We start from the raw sequence: 8,736 nt of genomic DNA on the forward strand, positions 1-8,736 counted from the left end.
ACAGCTTGGGTGTGTACAAGGTATATTCAAATGAAGTCGCAGTTGACAATAAATCCTGACATCAATCAGCATCCATGTTATAGTAACAACCTCCTTCAGCAAATGGAGGCCCTTTGAATTTAATTGTCTGTGAAATTCCAATTGTTCCGGTGCCGCTTAAACCATTATAATATTTTCATTGCAGCAATATGTTTGCATATGTACCTCCCATTGGCCATATCATTACGATGAAAAAATAGGCGCTTCACTGGCTGAAGTAATGATTCGTCCTCGTGTGTGCTCGTGTTGTTAGACTCAATGTGAACATTTTCGGTTGTACAATAGCGAGGCCAGAATCAGCTGAGGCTTCAGTACGGAAGAAAATGCAAATGACGGAGCTTAATATACATTCATTTGTTGGACCTAATGCTATTCATAATTATTCATAATTATAGACACTGTACCACCTTAATCTCTAATGCACACAATATATAATCACATGAAAAAAGAATGACTGTATTTTTTTTTATTAAAAAGAGGAATCCCAGTTTATCTCCCAGCATCACACCCAATGCCAGCCAGTCCCGAGACCCGTTCCAGGTTTCTAACAGACCACCCAAACGCGCTGAAAATTAAATGAGCCGCTGAGGTAATTAAGAATAAATCCTCGCTGTCTTCTCCAACAACCGTTTGGGTGTAGAGTGGGCGGGTCTTACCATATTAAGCCTGGCAAGAGTGGATGATAACTTGGAACTTCATCATTAAACCCCAGCTGGTGGAGATACTGGTACCTTTCATAAAAAAATAAATATATATTAAAAAAAAGCTTCACCATAGTGACAAACATTACACTAATACTAATTTTGCAGCATTGTGTGTAATGATTATGATAATGTACTTTGCAAAAATATATAAAATAATGCACTTTTGCAACACAGTCCAAGCAAGCAAGATGTTTACTGACTGAAGAAAACATTTTAAAGCCAATCATTCTGATGAAGTTTCATCCTCCGATAACAGCTGCCAAGCAACAGATTAATAATGAAGTGGAAAATGAAATTACGCTGAGTCATTAAGTTTACTGCTCTCCGTGGGAGCAGATAATGGGCCTTCCAGTGCATCATAAGCCAGGACACAAAAAAAAGTTGGATTATAGATGAAATCGTTTGAATGTTTCACAGTTTAGACATACCTGAGGGGATCGGTAACCTCCTTTTGTCAAAATTATATTGTGGAACTTCACTAGCTGCACTCAGATAAGTTTTCTCTGTCTGTCAAGCGCTCCTGTTGAAAAAATATTTTGCATATAGAGAATTTCTATAAACACATATAGCTAAGTGATATCTCTTTATTCATATTATTAATTTTATTTATATACACATATAGCTAAATGGGACCTCTTGATTCATTATTCTTCAGCAACAATCCAATGAAGACATGCGTGAAGTTGTCAATCGCTGTTGTCAAGAGAAGGGCTTAGCTTGCAGGACATTGCCAGGGAATCAATACAGCTCCATCACCGCTTAGATTTTTCTCTCAAACCTTTCACCACTTTATGACTTTCACACCGAGACAAGACATTAAACCAAAGGGCGAACTTGCATGTTCCACATTGGAGTTGTGATGATGTTGTATTTTCTGCTCAATCTGCTCCAACCTATCTGCGCTATATGAATCCCGGTTTACTAAACCGGGTTTAGTGATATTATAGCGTCAGCTGCTAAACACGACAATAGCTTAAGTTTTCAAATATTTGTAATCCACATAATGTAAAACTTTCATAACAAAAGCATCCCGTTGTTATATTTTCAAGATATAACCGTAGACGATCTTGCAACACCGTTAGCCTTTAACCACTGTTTTATAAGAGCCGTATATTTGTCTTGGCTATATTCTTCCCATGGTATCAGTGATGTTGATAAATGTCAAGAGGATAAAAGCATAACTGTCGGTAGGAAGAAAAGAGTTCATAGTGCTCATAAGAAGTAACATAAACATAGATGTCCCTCAAGGGCAGTTTCGAGGAAACATATAAAAATCACCTCTGAAGAAGCCTACACAGCCCTGAGGGTCCAGTCTCAAGTGGATCGGCACTACGCCGCTTTTATGCAGACATATTTCAACCTAGTGGCATACACTGCAGCCACATACTGTAGATAGTGAAATTCCCACATCAACACCAAGACAGTACTTTCCTCCTAATGAGCAAAAGAAGCCAAATTATAAATTCAGCAGCACCCGTCTTGTAAAAGAAAAAAAAAATGTGAGAAGGGTGTGGTGATGATCTGAGTGTGATGACATTCACGAATATCACGCTTCCACATCAGGAAGTGTACACGTGCAGGCAGGATGCGTTGAGTCCTCACACGGGTACATCTAGTACTTGCTGGCGAAAGCTACAAAAAGTGTTAATCATATGGAGTGTTAGATAGAGATTTATACACTCATTGGCTACAACGTTAAGGACCTTTGCACAATGTGGTTGCATTCAATTCTGTTTCGAGACTGTTGATTGGCTCTGACATAATTGCTATTTAGTTCACAATGTGCTGTTGATGTTGAAGCGGAAAGGTTCTGCAAGCAACACACATATTGCAATCTTGTCGTGTGTGAACCTGAACCTATCATGTATATTTTGGAATATAAAAGCCAATGTACGCACTGGCGAAGCTAGAGGGGGGGGCGTAGGGGCACTGCCTCCCCTGAAATATGCCGAGATAAATAATTAACTTTTTTACAGATTTTTCTTGTATTTTTAAAAGTCATCTGTAGGGATCATATAATAAATCTATATCAACCTTTTTTGTAGACCCAATGATAAATGCCCCATGAAAAAAAATCCTAGAAAACCCACACAAGCACACATCAAATGTCCCACAATATATTCATAAACGCAACTTGATCAATTTAATGTACTTTGTTGTCTATTTAAGCTGAAGTGAAACACACGTTAACTTGTCATTTTGGGTAATTCGATTTGCTGACACGGCATAAAACTAAATATCGCATGCATGATGTATTATCTTGTCAACCTCCAGCCGCACGCATCACCATTATTAAATAGACCGAATGGCAGCAACCACGTTGGCCGAGCTCCCGTCTGCCGCCAATGACATTATTGCTATTTATGAGTTTTGATTACTTGTTGTGAATTTGCCTCTTCGCTGTTGGCACTCATTACCATAATCGTGTTAGTGTTTGGATGTGCCCTTGCGTTGTCATTCCACACGCTAATGAATGCACATCGGTGATGAGACGATGACAACCTTTGCAGGTTTGGATTCAGGTGCAACCTGGTGGAGCTTTGCTTCATCTTCTGCTCATCACATTGAAGGTGTCTTTGCACATGGTTGTCACGCAGCGGGTGAAGACACCATCCCCCTCGGTGGACACCTCAAGCTTCATTTAGCTGTCTTTCTTGACTGTCAGCAGCAATTACAGCGCCTTTCTGGAAGAGCCAGCTGCCCTCATATTATGTTACATTACACTGGCGCAAGATGCGCAACAACCCAAAGAGACAGCTACACCGTAATTCCGTTTGAGAAGAATGAAAAGTGCAGCTGTAGATGAATATAGGACACACACACCTCTTCGAGAAAGGGCAAGGGAAGGAGTGCGGTTTTGTTTTGCACGATAAACACATGTCCATCCTAAGAACAAAGCAGGAACCCATTGTGAGCTTTGCCTCAGGAGGATATCTCCCATTTTATGACTTGCTTATGTCTGAGTTTGCACAAACTTTGTAATGGAGCTCGTAAAACGGCTTGAAGGTGCAGCTTTTCTCACAGTGAGGGACTCTTGCAGATTCAGTGAAAGCAGCACAGATTTTTTATTTTTTTTGTCGAACCTTTTTTATTGATATCGCTTGCTAAAGCCTTTGGCGGAATAGGACAAACCATGATACTAACCATAGCAATACAAAGTTTAATGTGGTGGGGATCAAAAGGCAAATATTGACTGTAACAGTTTATGACAGCTATTCAAACATAATCATTTTTATTTATTTGTTAATAGTTAGTCCAGTAGCCACCAGAAAAATGACGAGTTCTTTGAATATACAAAAAGTCACACATATTGTGACTTGGCAATGAAAGCATAGTATCCAGCCATACCCTCATAAAATAAAATCAAATAAAATAAATAACTTCAGGTAAATTAATTCATTATAGTCATTAAATTCTAATAGTGAATATGAACTTCAGGCACTCATGAATGTACTTTTTGAAGATATTCTAATATTTTAAGATGCCCCATTGTATTCCAATTTTTTTAATTGGACCACACCTTATTTTCCCCTCGATAATGGAATCAAAAATAGATAACAATAACTGATGCTTATTCTGTTTGGTTGTGGCTGTGACCTCAGCTGCACTTCACTATCACTTACTCATAACAGACAAAAACAAATACTCATTTTCCAATGCCCTCACACACATTTGTTCTAAACCGATATTGGGAGCTGCAACATTTGGGGCTTAAATCTTACTTATTGCACTGGCGCCACAGTCTGTGCAGACAATGGCCGCCGGGTCAGTGAGGAGTAAAGCGAGGGAGTCCCATGAGGTGGACGAGGAAGGATTTTCTCCGCAACGTATAATGACAGCACAGGCAATATAAACCTGCCAATGGGCTGAGGTGACAGTAACGATCGGTTGAGGTTCATTTTATCAAAGCTGACCCTTTTGACCTCTGGGTTCCCATGGAAACTCATTGTCCCTTTAGGGCCGATCGCTGGTGATTGACATCGGCTTGGAATGACACACACTGCATGACCCGAGGCCGATATTACGTTGAGATAATGTTATTGTAAGTGTCCTCTTGCTCTTCTGGCTTTCATTCGGCACATGAGCGCACACGCCGAAGATCACGCCGGGTCAACGTCTTTTTTATTATCTCACACCGCATGACTTTGGCAATACTGCAAGCCATGCATTAATGTTGTATTAACTGCATGGTCAAACACAGAGTGGCGTGGAAGGCTGTAGGAACATTCAGTTACAAATAAAAAAAACCTAGGTATAGAAAAATAATATAGAAGGAAATTTCAATAGAGAAAAAAAAACCTCTTTGTGGTTCTAAAATACATTATTGTGTCTCATTAGAATGCATATCTCTCATTTCCTGACCGACTTTATTAGAGAGCTCATAATTATTCCAAAAGCATGATGAGATCTCATCAGAACTAATTTGGTTCTATCAAACAGCTCAAGCAGTAGACGTGATTCAACATGGCAGAATTCTTGGCAGAGAGAACCCAGACCAACATATTATCTTTGAGCCAAAACTCTCACGGTTCGGACGGGGAAAGCGGAAATCAAGTATCGCCGCTGGACCAATGAGAATGAAGGTCTGGAAATATATAACAAAATGCACAATATGCACACACACGCAGCCATCACATCAGTCATCGATATCTGAGCACACAGGCAGCATGATAAAAGATGCATTGTCAGAAGAAGTTGGAAAGCCCCCAGATATTTTTTCCTCCCTTGCACGTACGACCATCATTGTTTTCGTCTCTGCTACAATTTAAGAACATGTTATTTCTGTGAATGAATGGAACTGCTTTATCAGTCTTTTTTGATTTATGCTTCACGATTGGATTTTCAGCTCCTGTGAGATGTTCTCAAGGCCGATTCATTTCGCAGCAATGAAGTGAAATCATAGTCATAAAAGCCTCATCGCAGCTGAATGACCACTTCAGGATTTTAGTTACGTAATTTGAACTTTGTGTTGCTTACACCGACTCCTGCTTGGCCTTGTGTCAGAGGGAAACTTTGCCAATACCGTGTTTTTCACTCGCACGAGGATCTACATCCTCCCACTATCCCTTTGGCTCTGAAAATTGAAAACAAATCCAGGAAAAGTGATTTCTGACCTGTTTTTTTTTTTTTCTTTTCCAGAATAACCCTCTTGTTCAACATCCAAAACTGATACCATGGAGTCTGAAGTTAGATGACAAAAAGTCACACAATGCAAAGCTACGACGCTGCTCAGTTATCACCGAAAGCCACCGTACGTATGTTACGTCCCCCGCACGATTGTGCTTTATTTGGACACAAATTACTTTTTGCATAGGGCATCTTGAGGATTTTAAATCATTGTTTTTACAGTCAAGCTCGAGGATTGTCTTTGCGCTAATAGTAAAAAGAATAACAAATGTGTCTGTTATCGGAGTCTGACCTACTCCAGGGGCTTCGGGCTAATTAATGGCACTGGGACAGCTATTGTGTTGTGCATGTGGCCTTTTACTACAGAGATTTTTTTTTTTTTTTGTAAAACCATGCCCCATTTCTGGCAGGGGGAAAGATAGACTGAATGCAAACAACACTGGCCAATTTTATGTGAATGTGACAGAATTAAATTTGTTGTCACTGTTATTGAATATCTTCATATATATTGCATCGTGAAAAGAACACACAAAAGTGACAACAGTTCCCCGTCATTGATCTGTGAAGAATTCAGCGTTGTGACAAAGTGCTGATCTCAATGCTGTGCGGCTTGTGCATGTGTGTGCATAAATGCAAAGGCTGCCGACACTGGCTTTATATTGCACAATGACATTTTTATTTCAAGGTTTATTTCACCAATAAAATGCTTTTTAACCCTTTCGGGTAACATCTCGTGACAAATGTTAAAACCAGGTATTATAAAACAAACATCTAGAATTATCTTTTTAAATCTACAATACAATATGTATTGCATATTAATTTCACTGACCTTTTTCAGTGATATTATTAATAATTTGACCTTCACAAGCAATTAATGTCTTTTACAAGAAAACCACAAAAAAATGATGTGCCCTCAAATTTGAATAAAGTCTCCGACGTTCATAAACATATCCTCAGGTGTAATGTGTCTATACCAGAATATACATCTCAGGGCAAACACACGTGTCTGAGTAGAGACCTGCGGTTGGAAATCAATAAAACATGTCAATAATGAGCCGATCCATTAAAGCAGTCAAAGGCTTTTGCCATCCAATTACAAAGGCGGTCAGGTCACTTTAAAGAGTCAACCTGATTGTACTATCACATACATCAGTGCCTGAGCTTAATGCACTTCAGCTATTTGCATACGGCATTGATTAAGTACCTCCGGCTTAGATATTAATTAGAAATCAAAACCTGGCAAGAAGCCTATAATGTGCAACACGGGCGAGAATGCGCTTTCCAGTAATAAAAAAAAAACGTGTGATGTCACACTTGTGCTGTCTCGCAAGGGAATAAAAACACTCAGCAAATCCATTCAGTCTAGCGTTGGCAAAGCAGGTGTATGGATTGTCTCAGTTCTGGGAACAAGTCGCTGACCCTTTTCCCCGATCCCTTTCCTGTTTGGAGCAGAGGGCCGCTGAGCAGAGCGGAGATACAGTCGGGTTGTTCCGTGTCGCCGCAGCATGTTTTCCTCATATCACAATTCTCCTCTATTTCAGTCATGTCATGTTCCAGGTGGCGTGACGGAGCGCAGACACGGGCGGTCCAGGAAATTTGTGTCCTCTATCCAAAAAAACATGTTTTGACCGTCTGTGCCACATCTGGAGGGATATTTACTCCTGAAGCCATTCTTTTGGTCAGCCCTGTGACACAATATGCCTGATGGGATCTATTTGCACACCCTGCAAAAGCAAAACACGTTTGGGAGCAATGAGAGGAAAAAGGTCAACTGCAGTGGGTGTGAGTAGAAGACAAGAACAGAAAAACAGATAAAAGCTATCTTTAGTCGTCCATTAAAAAAAACAAAAGTCTGCTTTTTTTTTTTTTTTTGCAGCCATAAATGTGCCACGACTGTGCCACTAATTCTGCAAGCCGGCTCATGACAGCAGGACAATAGAGTTGGTGGGAACAAAACAACTGAGTCATGTATTGTGCAACATACAGTAGATTCGGGATACTATTTGTGTCTTGTGATATTTGTTGAATTAGTTTGTAATGGTAAAATTGCTCATCTAAAATAGATTCATTCATTTAATTTACGTTTTATTGATTTACGTCACTCGATAGTTTTTTGTTCTCTGAACCTACTATATTTAATCTGCGGTACGATTTTAGATGTCCCTCACAGAATTTCACTGGCATGCGTTCGACTGCAATTAATAGAGGATAATTACATTTAATTATAACATCCCTAATAGTACTGTCACACCCAGATGATTTCTTTTATGTGATGACCTTCATGCAAGTGGGAAAAAAAAAACACAATGTAGCGATTACCATGTACACCCTCCCCAACTCTTACCTCTTTGTGATTGAGCTTAACTTAATCCCCACCGCACCAAACCATCTGGAATGGGAATTTGAAGAAGGATGTATTGTAAAGATCTCCTGCAGTCATGCCCGAAGCCCAATACAGCTCAGCTAATTCTTTAACTGCATCCCGCTGCCCAAAGGGTGTTCACTTCATCTCCCATGTTGCAGTTCGGCCGCATAGATTGACCTTCAAATATGTTGATGAGAAGGAGAACTGAGGTGAGGTGTTCCCATCCCGGTATGTGGGCATCAAACTGGAGCCGGGGGCCATCAAATTGTAGACATCAAGCGGGCGACTATCCCAGCCTACCTGAGTAACACAAGGTGTCCTTGAAGCCTGCCACGAGTCCTCCGGTGAAGCAGGTCAGTGTTTGCCTGTTCCTCGAACAATCAGACCTTCGTAAAGCATCGATCAATCATCTCCGAGAAAGATTGCTCAAGGGGTTAACGTCGCCAACCTTTCCCATCTGTTGCCAAGGAAGTGTAGCCTGTTGTGCAGGAAACAGGGAGA

At 40.2% G+C, this 8,736-nt stretch overlaps 1 long non-coding RNA gene across 1 annotated transcript; it reads left to right on the forward strand.

Annotated features, from left to right (window-relative positions):
* The first annotated feature begins 917 nt into the window (after nt 1–917).
* LOC125977531 (uncharacterized) lies at nt 918–6,589 on the forward strand. Its single transcript, XR_007484662.1, has 2 exons — nt 918–5,326; nt 5,883–6,589. It is a non-coding gene; the product is annotated as an uncharacterized lncRNA (long non-coding RNA).
* Nucleotides 6,590–8,736: the final 2,147 nt, after the last annotated feature.

The sequence above is a fragment of the Syngnathus scovelli genome, chromosome 11 (assembly GCF_024217435.2).
Source record: "Syngnathus scovelli strain Florida chromosome 11, RoL_Ssco_1.2, whole genome shotgun sequence".
Classification (NCBI taxonomy): Eukaryota; Metazoa; Chordata; class Actinopteri; order Syngnathiformes; family Syngnathidae; genus Syngnathus; species Syngnathus scovelli.